Below are 14,993 nucleotides of genomic sequence, written 5' to 3' on the forward strand. Positions count from 1 at the left end.
TTCAGGCCTACGATCTGAAAAGTAAAGCTCCTCCCTTTAGGGTGAGAGCTCATTCTACCAAGGGTGTAGGAACCTCCTGGGTTTTTCGCCATCAGGTGTAAGGCTGCTACCTGGTCTTCAGTGCATATGTTCACAAAATTTTATGAAGTGGATGTTGGAGCAGCCGAGGATTCGGCTTTCGGTCTGTGTACTGCTGGCTGCCGTATAAGGTCTGATGGCTATTGTTTGGCAGGGTGTCTCCCTCCCCTCTAGGCTGTTGCTCTGGGATGTCCCAGCAGGTAATGAATATTAGCCTAACTCTGTGTCCCATGATGTATGAAAAAGAAAATAGGATTTTTTCGTCATACTTGCCTGTAAAATCCTTTTCTTTGAGTACATCATGGGACGCAGAGGTCCCTCCCCTCTTTTTGAGGATTCAGTGCTTGCTACAATACTGAAGTACTTCCTGTATGAGAGGGGTTACATAGGGGATCACTTCCTGTCTAAAGACCTTTGGTCTACCAGTGTCCATTCACCTAGAGATGAAGTGTATAACCCAGCAGGTAATGAATATTAGCCTAACTCTGTATCCCATGATGTACCCAAAGAAAATGATTTTACATTTTGATGAAAAAATCCTATTTTTTTTTTTTTGGTTCTTAGGTGGTTTGGATATACTTTAAATGCAGTGCACACAGGCAGATTGGTTATTTTTTTTTTTTTGTAACTTTAAAGTACCAACAGCTTACAGTTTTTATTATTAAAAAGAAAAAAAAAAAAAAAAAAAAAGACTCTGTGCATCACTTTCTTATTTTCTGCCATAATTACATTAAGGCCCCTTTCACGCCGGCTGTCCGATCAGGTCCACCTGTCAGTTTTTCAGGTGGACCTGATCGGACCTTGCACTCTCCTTTATGGAGCGGAAAATGTTAGCGGTGACATGTCCACTGACATCTGCTGCTATCCGATCTAATCCGGTCTGCGAAATCCAGATGGATGGTGGTCCTATTTTCCATCCGACTGGCAGATCAGATCGATCAGACGAAAATGGACAGGTGGTCTGTTTCCATCCGATTTCCCCCTAGAGAAAAATGAGACTCTGTCCGTCTCCGCTCTGCACAGTAAGCGGAGATGGACCTGTCATCCGCCTGCTCAGCGGGGATCAGCGGAGCGATCCCCTGCTGAGCAAGCGGAGTCCATCAGGCGGAGGCGCCCGTGTGAAAGGGGCCTAAGAGTCCCTAATCCCTGGAGAAACTTATTCTACTATCACAGCCTAATATCTCTATCAGGTACAGTTGTGCTCATAAGTTTACATACCCTGGCAGAATTTATGATTTCTTGGCCATTTTTCAGAGAATATAAATGATAAAACAAAAACTTTTCTTTCACTCATGGTTAGTGTTTGGCTGAAGCCATTTATTATCAATCAACTGTTTACTCTTTTTAAATCATAATGGCAACAGAAACTACCCAGAAGACCCTGGTCAAAAATTTACATACCCTGGTGATTTTGGCCTGATAACATGCACACAAGTTGACACAAAGGGGTTTGAATGGCTATTAAAGGTAACCATCCTCACCTGTGATCTGTTTGCTTGTATTAGTGTGTGTGTATATAAAAGGTCAATGCGTTTCTGGACTCCTGACAGACCCTTGTATCTTTCATCCAGTGCTGCACTGACATTTCTGGATTCTGAGTCATAGGGAAAGCAAAAGAATTGTCAAAGGATCTGCGGGAAAAGGTAGTTGAACTGTAAAACTAAAACAGAAAAGGGATATAAAAAGATATCCAAGGAATTGAGAATGCCAATCAGCAGTGTTCAAACTCTAATCAAGAAGTGGAAAATGAGGGGTTCTGTTGAAACCAAACCACAGTCAGGTAGACAAACTAAAATTTCAGCCACAACTGCCAGGAAAATTGTTCGGGATGCAAAGAAGAACCCTCAAATAACTTCAGGTGAAATATAGGACTCTCTGAAAACATGTGGTGTGGCTGTTTTAAGATGCACAATAAAGAGGCACTTGAAGAAAGATGGGCTGCATGGTCGAGTCGTCAGAAGAAAGCAATTACTACACAAATTCCACAAAGTATCCTGCTTATAATACGCCAAACGGCACAGAGACAAGCCTCAAACCTTTTGGCGCAAAGTCATTTGGAGTGATGAGACCAAAATTGAGCTTTTTGGCCACAACCGTAAACGCTACATTTGGAGAGGAGTCAACAAAGCCTATGGTGAGAGGTACGGAGGTGTATCGCTGATGTTTTGGGGATGTGTGAGCTACAAAGGCACAGGAAATTTGGTCAAAATTGTTGGCAAGATGAATGCAGTATGTTATCAAAAAATACTGGAGGAACATTTGCATTCATCAGCAAGGAAGCTGCGCATGGGACGTACTTGGACATTACACCATGACAATGATTCAGAACACAAGGCCAAGTCGACCTGTCATTGGCTACAGCAGAATAAAGTGAAGGTTCTGGAGTGGCCATCTCAGTCTCATGACCTCAATATCATTGAGCCACTCTGGGGAGATCTCAAACGTACAGTTCATGCAAGGCAGCCCATGAATTTACAGGAACCTGGAGGCTTTTTGCCAAGAGGAATCGGCAGCTTTACCATCTGAGGAGATAGAGCCTCATTCACAAATGACACAAAAGACTTCAAGCTGTCATTGATGTTAAAGGGGGCAATACACTGTATTAAGAACTGAGGTAAACTTTTGATCAGGGTCATTTGGGTAGTTTCTGTTGCCATTATGATGTAAAAAGAGTAAACACAGTTGATAATGGCTTCAGCCAAACACTAACCATAAGTGAAAGAAAAGTTTTTGTGTTATTCATATTCTCTGAAAAATGGCAAAGAAATCATAAATTCTGCCAGGGTATGTAAACTTATGAGCACAACTGTATTTAGAGATGAGGTGTCCTCCAAACTTTATCTCTAGCTGAACTCTGAACTCTCACTCTTTGTTTCCACCCCACAGCTCACCTAAATAAAGAGGAAGGCTATGAGGCAGAAATTACCTGGTTTGCAGCTCATTGGAGTAAGAGTGCAAGTTCAGAGTTTGGAGGACTCCTAAGCTCCTCTATTGACTACATTAGGTGAAAACAGTTTAACCTACCAGTATGTTATTTAAATGGTGGTAATAAACCTATGCAAACACAGAGGAGAAAATACTTTTTGCAGAGTGCATGGTGGGATTCAAACCTAAGACCAAGAGCAAGGTAAAACAGCTGACCACTGTATTGCTGTTGATATGAATCCACTGTAACTGTGGAAGTGAACAGACTTCACAATATGAGTCGTGTATAAGCATTCATATAAGCTTATTTAAAAGTCCATTTCACCCAAAGCCTATTTTGTGTGGTTATTAAGTTCAGGCACGTGATGACCTTTTAGATCTCACATAGAATCCACTGAAAGCAGAGGAGAGAAAGCAGAATTTTTGGGAAGCTTTAGCAAATGGCCTTGTGGAGGGGGAAGATACAAACTACTATAGGGAGAGCAATTGATCCAACTTTGCAAACCTAACCAAAGATGGAAATGTCACCTTCAGATGTTGCTAGTTTTTCATTTAAAAAATAAAAAAACTGCTGTTATCTATAGGAGGAAAGGACACCTGTCTTTTTCTGATTTAAGCTGTTTTGACCGTTTTTAAACTGATAAACTAGTCCTATTAAAATAGCCTGATAGTGCAAAATAATAACATATCAGTTGAAACATGTTTCTTAAATCTTTATACATGTATAAAGATCTGAGAAAAAAAATATATGAAGAATATCCCACATAATAGATGTCAGGGGCAAGGTTAAACTGCTGTTCTGCAAATGGCAAGTGTGCACTACACTGTATATGTCTGTGTTGTCTATATCTACCTTCGTTTTTGCTTGCTTTTTCCATTGCAATCCTAAAATGACACAAATCAGGTTTGTTGCAGACATTACGAGGATGATTAACAGTCTGTTCGCTTATTAAAGGAATTTTCCCTTCGATTAGTGAATGAGTTGAACCTCTACTGAATGTTTTTTTTTTTTTTTTTTTTTTCATTTTCATTTTTAGCAATCAGGTATTCTTTGCAAAGTGAAAGTTTAGTGCATTCACTAAGCAAAGGGAAAATTCCCCTGCAAAGTGAACAGTCTATTTGCTTTTAACCCCTATGTCCATTTTCCTTTCAAGCCAGACTTTTGTATGTCCTTCACATCATTTTTTAGGGACATAACAATAAGAGCATTTAGAACATGCAAACACAACAGAACTAGTCTTATTTAATCAATGGAGATTGATTTATGGTTTTGTTATAACTTTCCTTTGTGTTTTGTAATATACTTATTATGGCTGTTCCATAGCCACTGGCATGATTCAATGCTCCATATTTGCTCTGGAACAGGAGAAAACCCCTTTGCCTAGTCTAGACTTGGCCAGCGCGGCAGGAAGTTGATGACAGTAATGATAGCCTGTTTGGATGCAGTTTGCTATTCCCTGCCTTTTACTGCAGGGTAGTAAAGAGGTTTATCATAATACCATCATCTCACCACGTAAGGTAAGGTTTCCCCACGCCTGTCGTTTCTGTGGTGGGTGGATGGCGGAAGTAAAGTTAATCACTAGTTTTTACATTATAGTTGGGGGACTGAGTCATGCTCATAAGTCTGTTGTTGTGTTGGAAACACCACGGATGCATTTATGACCCTTGTTATAAGAGTTTATGTGCTAGTAATGTGTGTTTAAATATATCCCCTGCAGACCTGGCAGGTTTGGTTACACTAGCTATAGTTAGATTGTCTGCTATCTACATGCCTTCAATCAGCAGCTAATCACATCTGCTTTCACAAGATGGTGAAGTTGGGTCATACACGACATGTCTGCATGTATAAAGACTTGGCTGACTCAAGACTTGCTCCAACTGAGGGTTAGTGTAACTGTCATTTGTGTTCTCATCCTGAGATAGATTTATGACTTTTTTTTTTTTTTTGTTAGGCTCTGGAATGCAGTGTTTGAATTGGACTATATGGAACAGTGTTCACTTGTTCTTGCTTTTGCTATGCTTCGCGTTTATTTTTCTATACCAGACAAAGGGAAAACAGTCTGAACTCGCAGGAAACTCCTCTCAAACAAATCTCAGTATCAAACCTTTTTTTTCCTTCCCCATAAAAGCATTTAAAAATCAGACTGTGACTTAATACTAAATCTGGTGTATGTGTGGGTGTGTGTGTGTATATACATACACACACCCACACTGCCATTTAACAAATACTTGCTATGTTTACCAAAGGGCAACACAATGTAATGCATTGGGAAAGAAACAATACTGGTTCATACAGTCCAGTTCCAACACCAGGTTCCTCAATAATGTTTCACAAACACGCCAGCTGAACAAATTGCCTGTGTACACCAAGCCTAACAAAGTTACTACGGTGTCAGCGCACCAGGCCTAACATAGTTACTACAGTGTCAGTGCACACAATATGGGCATCTTTTGACGATGTAGTCTCAAACTAATTTTATTCAAAGTGGTTCTAAAGGCCGAAGGTTTTTTTATTGTAATATAAAAAACCTTCTGTGCGCAAAAGCCCTCCCTCAGCCTCCCTAATACTTACCTGTGCCCCATCTCGATCCTGAGATGTTGAATGAGAGACTGAGTTGTCCGGGACTCTCCCTACTGATTGGCTGAGACACACAGTGGGTGCCATTGGCTCCCGCTTCTGTCAATCAAAGTCAGTGAGCCAATGAGGACAGCGACTCGAGTGCCTCCATAGGAAGCTGCTTGCTGTGGGGGGGGGGCAGGAGGGAGGGGCCAGGAGCACCGGCGAGGGACCCAAGAAGAGAAGGACCTGGGCTGCTCTGTGCATAACCACTGCCACTGCACAGAGAAGGTAAATATAACGTTTGCTATTTTTAAACAAAAAAAAAAATGAGACTTTAGTATCACTTTAGGTCTCTTCACATTTAATTTTTTTTATTGGCCCATGGAAACCTTAACTACTGTTGTTCCCTCTACCAGCAGACTAGGAGGCCCTCCATACACATGATCTGGGGGATTGTCATCTTGAACAGTCATGTGAAAAACAAAATACGCCCCATAGAATTTATTGACTTTGCCAATGTATCTGAATAGGTAAACATTCCATCTTGATTTAAATGGTGCCTAAAGATAAAGTTGCTATACTTGAACAAATGACAGATAAAACTGACATGTTGCATGATAAAAAATCAACAACAATGCCGATTTATCACATGTAAACAAATTAAAATAAAGTAAGTGCACCCCCCATATTTACCACTTCAAATTCGTGAAATCTGGTGTTTTAGATTAGATGCCAATGGTTAGAAAGTCCTAAGAAAGTATACAGGTAGAATCTGGCTTACTTAAACCTCAGACATCTAGGTTATGGTTCTCTTTACTATTGACATGTGCATGTCTGGCAAGGGGTTGAAAACATTTGCCAAATGACTTGAAATTATTCATGCCACTGTACACAAAATGATCTACCAGTGGCATAGATCTCAAACAACTGCTAACTTGTCCAAGCCTGACTGGCCAAGAAAATTCAACCCAAGAGCTGACAGTTTGATGCTAAAAGAAGTCTCCAAGAACCCCAAAATGTAATCTTTCAGGTAACACTTGCAACAGTTGTGAGTCAAAGTGCATGCATCTGCTATTAGAAAGGGATTGCACCAACATAACCTACATTACAGTTTGCAAATGGACATACAGACAAAGAACCAGGTCTTTTGTAACAATGTGCTAGAGACTGATCAATCACAAGGTTGTTTGGGCACAGTAACAGTAGACATGTTTGCCACAAACTGAGGACAGTATTTCAGGAGAATGAACCTCATAACAACTGTGAAGAAAGGTGGTGGAAATATTATGGTTGCTTTTTTAAATCAGGTATTCATTAAGTATCATATCAAAATGTGCTTGATGAGAATGCAAGGCAATTTGTCTAAACTGGAAATTAGTATTTCAACATAATGTTTTAAAGCACACAGGAAAATCCACCAAAGAATTCCTCAAAGAAGAAATGGGGGATTATGGACTTCCCTAGTCAAAGGCCTGATTTAATTACTGCAACCTCTTGCACCCAAGGAATTTTGTACTGAGTGATCAGAAATTATGTCTGGTGGGCAGTTATACAAAATGCCTACAAGACATCAATACAGCTACAGGGGGCAATACCAGTTTTTGATGCCAAGGGTATATTTACTTTTTCTAAGTACACCATTACATTTATGAATATTTTTGTTTGAATTAATGATTGAAAAGGACAATTTTTTTTTCTCGTTCTTAGTTCATCTTTAGCTGTAGCCACCGTTTGAAGAAAAAAAAGCAAATGTTTGCATGTTATGTTGAAAGTCCATTTCCATGGGTTGCGCTTCATTTTTCACAACTGTGTCTACAGGTACCCATGTGTTGGAAATATGCATGGACAATTTTATACCAGTTTAAGCTTTTGATCTCAATCAAATAGATCAAGACAGAACCCAATGACAATCTGCCATGGCATCATATAAATATATAAATATTTAAAGTGGTAGTATACCGCGGCATTTAAAAAAAAAAACAAAAAAACAAAAATCCCCTGCAGGTCAATGACATAATGTACTAGTATGCATCGCATACTAGCACATTATGAAATGCCTTAGAACAAAGCCCTCCAGTGGTGCGCTGACAGGGCATCCATCTTCCGCCGGTCTTCCTTCTGGGTTTGCAGGTTTTGACTGTATGAGGGCCGGGCTGTGATGCTGTTTGGCACAGAGATTTGAAGGTCCGGCACAGTATGCCGTCCTTTCAGAGCGCATGTGCTGGTGATGTCACCGGCTGCATCCAGTGTGAATATCTCCTAAACCCCGCAAGTTTAGGAGATATTCACTGTACCTACAGGTAAGCTTTATTATAGCAATATATAATGGCATGATGTGCTAGTATGCATTGGATACTAGTACATTAAGAAATATTTCCCTTAGAACAAAGCCCTCCAGTGGTGCGCTGTCACCGCTGACAGGTCTTCCATTTTCCCCTGGTCTTCTGGGTTTGCAGGTTCCAGCTGTATGAATGACCGGGCCGGGATGCTGTCCAGCACGGAGCTCTGAAGGTCCGGCACAGTATGCCATTGTTTCAGAATGCATGTGCCGGTAAAGTCACCGGCTGAATCCAGTGTGAATATCTCCTAAACCCCACAAGTTTAGGAGATATTCACTGTACCTACAGGTAAGCCTTATTAGAGGCTTACCTGTAGGTACAAGTTCAAAAAATTAGTTTACTACCACTTTAAGAGGTGCAATTGACTTAATTACAGAAATTTTTAAAAGAACCTGTAGAAGACACTTGCTTTTAACCTGTCCCAAAGCCTGTTCATCTTTGCTCAGTTACTGAGTAAAACTTCTTCAAATTTCTGGTGGTGTCGCATGCCTGTGTCCCCTTGCATTCTGTGATTCCTCCAAGTGGTCCCTACCTCACTATTGTGTCCTGCAATAATGTGATCTTCTTATTTTTGTTTTGTGTTTTTCAGCAACAGAACTACTTTAAGAAAAATGCGCTAACATGGAAAATTTCTTTTTGCTCCAAGCAATTGTTCAGAATCCTTGTTTTATTTGTAGACTTGAACTGCAGTTAAATGCTGGTTGGCTGCAATAGGCAGCAGGAAAGTGTTATTTTTTGCGTGTTTTTCAGACATCAGTCCAATAAACTGTTATGCCCCGTACACACGGTCGGATTTTCCGATGGAAAATGTCCGATCGGAGCGTGTTGTCGGAAATTCCGACCGTGTGTGGGCTCCATCGGACATTTTCCATCGGATTTTCCGACACACAAAGTTGGAGAGCAGGAGATAAAATTTTCCGACAACAAAATCCGTTGTCGGAAATTCCAATCGCGTGTACACAAATCCGACGGACAAAGTGCCACACATGCTCAGAATAAATAAAGAGATGAAAGCTATTGGCCACTGCCCCGTTTATAGTCCCAACGTACGTGTTTTACGTCACCGCGTTTAGAACGATCGGATTTTCCCACAACTTTGTGTGACCGTGTGTATGCAAGACAAGTCTGAGCCAACATCCGTCGGAAAAAATCCTAGGATTTTGTTGTCGGAATGTCCGAACAAAGTCCGACCGTGTGTACGGGGCATTAGTAGAAGTTTATAATGATCTGATTGATTGATTGCCTTGACATTCAGAACCTGAATTGAAAGTAGTGCAATTGCTAGAAAAGTTCCCTGTCCCTTGAGTCTGAGTAGCAGAGTTAAGGAATCTGATATGTTGGTTGCTATACACTCAGACTTGTTTCCTGGTCTTCGAAACGAAAATGATTGACAAGGTGCACAGTTCAGGAGTGCCATCCCCTAAAATAAATAGAAAAGAGTATGCCCTATCTAGACTGCACCACCCAAAAATGTTACACATTAAAGAATTGGTGTATTTGTTAAAGGGTAAGTTCACCTTTACAATAAAATTACTCATGCACTCAAGCATCCCCAATACATTAAAAAAAGCACTGCTTAAAGTCTAATAATTGAACCTTTTTTTGGTGGCATACCTCCTAGCCATTTGTTAACCCTCCCAGGTACCAAATACCACCAAAAGAAAGCTCTATTTCTGGGAAAAAAGGACATCAATTTTGTTTGGGTACAGCGTGGCACGACCGTTCAATTGTCCGTTAAAGTGACGCAATGCCGTATCGCAAAAAAACGCCTGGTCATTAAGGGGGAAAAAAATCTTCCGGTCCTTAAGTGGTTAAGGCTGTACACATGCCACATTCTGTAATGTCTTGCATTGCAGCTGCAGAAAGAGTAAACCCCCTGTCACATTTGGTGACTTGGTGGGCAGTACCACCCCTGCACGTGACCCATTAAAGTTGGGGATTTCGCTGCAACCGTGTGCAGTGCGTGATAGTTCAGCCTTTTTGGGGTTCAAACAGACAGTGGGGAGACAACATATTTCCTCTCCGCTGCCTGTCAACTGCCCTCTGAAAAGCAATCCATTGCAGATAGCTTTTCAGAGGGGCAACAAGGTCTGCTGCAGGTAAGAACAAGCTCTTAGAAACAGTAACAAAAACAGAAAATTACATTTACTGCTTTTTTTTTACATATGAACATATCAAGACTGTGCTGCAAAATACGAGATACCTAGCAACTTTGCAGAGAAAAGCGCCGGATCAGTTCTCTTCTGAGTGAGAGGACTCAAGGGAGATCTCTACATCCTACAAGGTGAGAGGGGTAAAAGACAGGGTGACCTTTATTTTAATGGTGTCACTAAAGGGGGGCCAGAGGGGGCCCTGACCCCCCAAAATTATGCTGTGCCCCCCAATTAAAACATATTTTTGTTTCTATATGTAGCGGTTGCCGCTGAGGGGACACAAGCTCTCCTGAGAGGCAGAGCGTCCTGACAGCTCCTGCAGGGGATTTCTCCCTCTGCTCGCTGACACTCTGCAATGCTGCATGCATAATATGAGAGCCGCTCGCATAGCCACAGCTGCCCCATCTGCTCCCTCTCCCTGCATCCTCATTGCAGGGAGGAGAGCGACTTCAGGAAGGACTCCACCAGCACTGGGGCGGGCAAGCCTCCCATTATCTAAGTGACAGTGAAAAAACAGACTGATTTTTCCCGTCCGTAGGACAGGAGAATCAGCCTGTAAATTGTCAGACTGTTGGCTGCAGCTCTGTAAAAGTGCCTGTGACATTCTTACACAGCCCAGCGAACACACCCTCCCCACCCCCTCACTGATGGGAGATCATAGAGCAGTGGTTCTCAACTCCTGTCCTCAGGACCCACTAACAGGCCAGATTTTAAGTATTACCTTGGGATGATGCAGACTAGAATACTGCAATCACTGAGCAGCAAATGATATCACCTGTGATGTATTTCAGTTATCTTGCAAACCTGGCCTGTTAGTGGGTCCTGAGGACAGGTGTTGAGAACCAATGTCATAGAGGAATATAGCTCTCCTCCTATCACCTCTGCTCCTCCTCTGTCTACCCATCCCGCCCACACTATCCCCTGCGTTCAGCTGTATCTGGAGAGAGGGAATGTGTGGGCGGGAAATATGAAAACCAGCAGCTGTAGATTCCTGTGTGTGCTAAAAATGCCTGATCTTCCAGCCTGGACCTGTGGGTGAGTGCACACTGCAGTACACCGTGATCACTGAACTGTCCCAATCTGCCTCCCTTCTCTCCCCCATCTGTCCCCCCCCCTCCTGTTCTTTCAAGACATTCACAAACTTTCAGTTACAGTTAGGCAGACCATAGACCAGGGATATGCAATTAGCGGACCTCCAGTTTTTACAGAACTACCAATCCCATGAGGCATAGCAAGACTCTTGACAGCCACAACATGACACCCAGAGGCAGAGGCATGATGGGACTTGTAGTTTTGCAACAGCTGGAGGTCCGCTAATTGCATATCCCTGCCATAGACGGTACACATTTCTTTCCTGCAACCACAGATTGCAGGAAAGAAACTTGCATGATTCCCCCATCAACACCGTTAATGCTGATAGGGGAATCCCTCCCGCTGAGCAATTGTATTCTCCCCCGACAAACAGCTATTATCACTAGCAGATATAGCAACCGCTAGCGATAATCATAAGAGAATCCGGCAGGGCTGGTTGTACCCAATTTGATCAATCAACTTGGTACATTCAGCCTGTCCATTAATGGTTTAAATCTCAGCCAGTTCTCGCTGAAACCGACGAGATTTAAACTGTCTATGGCTGATCTTAGCTCTTAGGCAGCCCATACATTGATCACTTTATTCATTCAACTATTAGGTTGAATGAAAAAAAAAAAAAAGAATGTTCCAATCCCCCCATCTACACTTTCCAGGCGTATGGGGGAATCCTCCCACTGTGGACTACTGGCAGAACTACCATTGTTGCTGTCCTGTCCCTGCTAGGTCCTAATAGACTGCCACCGCTGCCAAGGAGACAGACACCAGACCAGTGCTGTCAATAGCAGGGGCAGGACAGCAAGAGGAGGCTGGGGAACCCCCACAGTGGCAGAACACCAGGGCCCGGTCACAAGTGCAACCTTTGCATCCCTGGTAGTTCTCCCACTGCTTTGGTTCCTTATATTTTCCTGGTGTGCTGGTGACATACCTCTTGTTTTCTGCCACCCTGGGGGTCCCCAATACAGTGGGAAGGGAACTAATTGCATGTGAAAGGGTCTAGTTGCGGGATTGTAATAAAGGGCCCCACAACAGAAGTAAAGTGCCCCAGGATATATACAGTATATATAACTGCATTTTATAGTTGGCCCCCCTATTTTTGTTCCTGTCCCCCCCATGTGCCCCCCCTAAATATGAAAGCTGGAGACACCACTGCTTTTTTTTAGGATGAGTTGACATGGCTGACCAGCTCTCGCATGCATACAGTGCATTCACTAACGATTGTGAATGCTCTACAGTGCATACTTCAGCATTTGAGCTGATTGGCATGATACCTAAAACATAAACATGATTTTCTCAGAAGTTTTTCTCTGCCCATTCTTAAGTTTACTAGAACCATAGAATGTGCACTGAACATCGGATAGGTATACTAGGTTCAGCTAATACGAGTCTGTAGTGCAAATGTCAGGACTCCTTTATAACAATGCCTCAAAGGAACGTGTAAGTGTTATGCAGGGACTGGTTGCCATAGACATCTGTCCTATTTCTAATGGAAATTTGGACTTTATTTCAGATGTCTCTCTCTCTGACCTAGTTTGGCCCTGTGTTTACATCCTATCATGTTTTTCATAAACCCTCATGATGCATCTCCTGAGCATCTCTGATTGTTATCTTCTGTCTGACATTCCACAGGACCCGCATTGCATATGTTTCAGATATGCACACATAATGGTCTCTAAAATGTAATTTTTATCTTAGCAATTGACCTTAGAAGGTTATTGTGATTTGAGTCTGCTCTTTCCCTGTCCCCTAAAGTGTTTTGCTGGTGTTTATTTTCACACTCGTGGTCATAAATTGCGTATATCTCTTGTTTACCTCTTTGCTGGTATCTGGCCTTGTGTGACACACCTATAGGACAGTAATGGAGCATGTGCTGGCCGAGGTAATGTGAGGTAAGTGAGAAGGGGAAGGCTCTGTTACTGCCTCCTGTCTATACATACTGCTCTCAGATTTCCATCACTAAACATAGAAATGCATAATAAAGAGATCACCATGGCCTGTAAGATTTACTGTTCCAACTGATTATTTTATTCCATTATTTCATGACTGCATGTGTGGTCATGTTTTCTAGCGGTGTCTATCAGAATTTCAATTCAAATGGAACATAATCAGATCTCTCTCTTACTTTCTGTGTACCCCCTTCTCTCTCTCTCTGTATGCCCTCCTCTCTATTATATCACTTCCTGTGTACCTCCTTCTCTAGCCATGCACCCCTCTTCTCTTTTCGCACTCTGTGTACCCCCTTCTCTCTCTCTGTATCCCCTCCTCTCTCTTCTATTACTTTCTGTGTACCCCCTTCTCTCTCTGTATCCCCTCCTTTCTCTTCTATCACTTTGTGTATCCTCTCCTCTCTCTCTATGCATCCCCTCCTCTCTCTTTCACTTATTGTGCCCCCCATCTATGCATCCCCTCCTCTCTCTTCTCTTATCCTCTGTGTATTTCTCTCTCCCCCCCCCCCATACATCTCCTCCTCCTCTCTCACTCTCTGTGTATGCCCTCTGTCTCTGTATCTCCTCCTCTCTCTTCTCTCACTCTCTGTGCATCTCCCCCTCTCCCTTCTCTCCTGCTCTGTGTATCCCCCCCCTTCTCTCTCTATGCAATCCCTCCTCTCTCACACTATGCGTATCTCTCTCTCTCTCTCTCTCTCTTTACTTCTCCTCCTCTCCCTTCTCTAACTTTCTGTGTACCCCCCTCTGTCTCTATATACTCCTCTCTCTCTCTGCTTTTATTCTGTGTATCCTCCTCTCTCCTCTTTCTTTCTGTATCGCTTCTTTCTGACTTTCTCCCTGTTTAAGTCTGGCTCTCCTCTCTCAATCTGTGTCTCCCCCGTCTTTCTTCACTCTCTGTATCCCCTTCTTTCTTTTTTCTCACTCTGCATATCTCCCTCTCTTGCCTTTCTTGCTCTCACGCTTTATACCCCTCTCTCTCCTCTCTTACTCTCTGTGTATCTCTCTTGTCTGTGTCTACCCACTCTCTCTCTGTACCCCCTCTCTCCTTCCTCGCTGCACTTACTTCTCTCTCCACCTGTGTATCCTTTCGCTGTCCCCTCATCCCCTTTCTATGGGTCTCCCACATCTCACTCCCTCTTCTTTCTATCACTGTACCCACCTCTTTTTTGTTTCTCTCACTTTTCTTTTTCCTTCTCACGTCATACCCTCTGCGATGTACTGTTTCTTTTAGAAAAGGTTTTATTGATAATCATAGCAATTTTACAGTTTAACAGTGTAGAGAATGCATCATGAATAAACATAACATGAAATTTAGCATCTTATAAATAAAATAAGTGTGCTAGTAAATCAGAGAAAAACAATAAGAATATAACAGAGGTTGAAAACAGTTGTACGTTGGACACACTAAGGTTTCAGGAATGCCCATAGGACTGCGTCCGATTTTTAACAAATACTTGAAGAGTTTGTCTCAACAGGGGCCTAACTGTAAATAGTCCTGAGTATCTATCCATGAACCCATCTCATCCAAGACTATGGCTGGTGGCCAGATGGATTCTTAGGTGCAACTGAGAAGTAAGAGTATTGAGAGGGAGGTTAAAGAAGAACTAGGGGTTGAGATTAGCTAAGAAGGGAGGAGTAAAGAATATGGGGGAAGGAGAGAAGAGGAAAAAAAGGGGGAAGGGTGGGTCCCCTCGGTGGGGAACAAGAGTGCATTAAATCCGAAGAAGGGTGGTATCAAATCTGGTGGGTTTAAGTATATTCGACCCATGGCCTCCATACCTTCAGGAACTTATCATGAGTGTCCGAAAGGACAGCAGTCAGCTTTTCATTAACCATTATATCGTCCATGCCATTCTTAACCGCCTCAAAACTTAGTGCCTGTGTCTTCCATGCCCTAGCTATC

General features: G+C 42.5%; 1 long non-coding RNA gene across 1 annotated transcript in view; it reads left to right on the top strand.

The window, feature by feature from the left end:
* Nucleotides 1–4,174: 4,174 nt before the first annotated feature.
* Nucleotides 4,175–14,993, top strand: part of LOC141134655 (uncharacterized) — a 97,202-nt gene continuing 86,383 nt past the window's right edge. Inside the window, exon 1 of the long non-coding RNA XR_012243260.1 lies at nucleotides 4,175–4,521. This is a non-coding gene — a long non-coding RNA (uncharacterized lncRNA). The remainder of the gene's footprint in view (nucleotides 4,522–14,993) is intronic.

This window comes from Aquarana catesbeiana, linkage group LG03 (assembly GCF_042186555.1).
Source record: "Aquarana catesbeiana isolate 2022-GZ linkage group LG03, ASM4218655v1, whole genome shotgun sequence".
Lineage (NCBI taxonomy): Eukaryota > Metazoa > Chordata > Amphibia > Anura > Ranidae > Aquarana > Aquarana catesbeiana.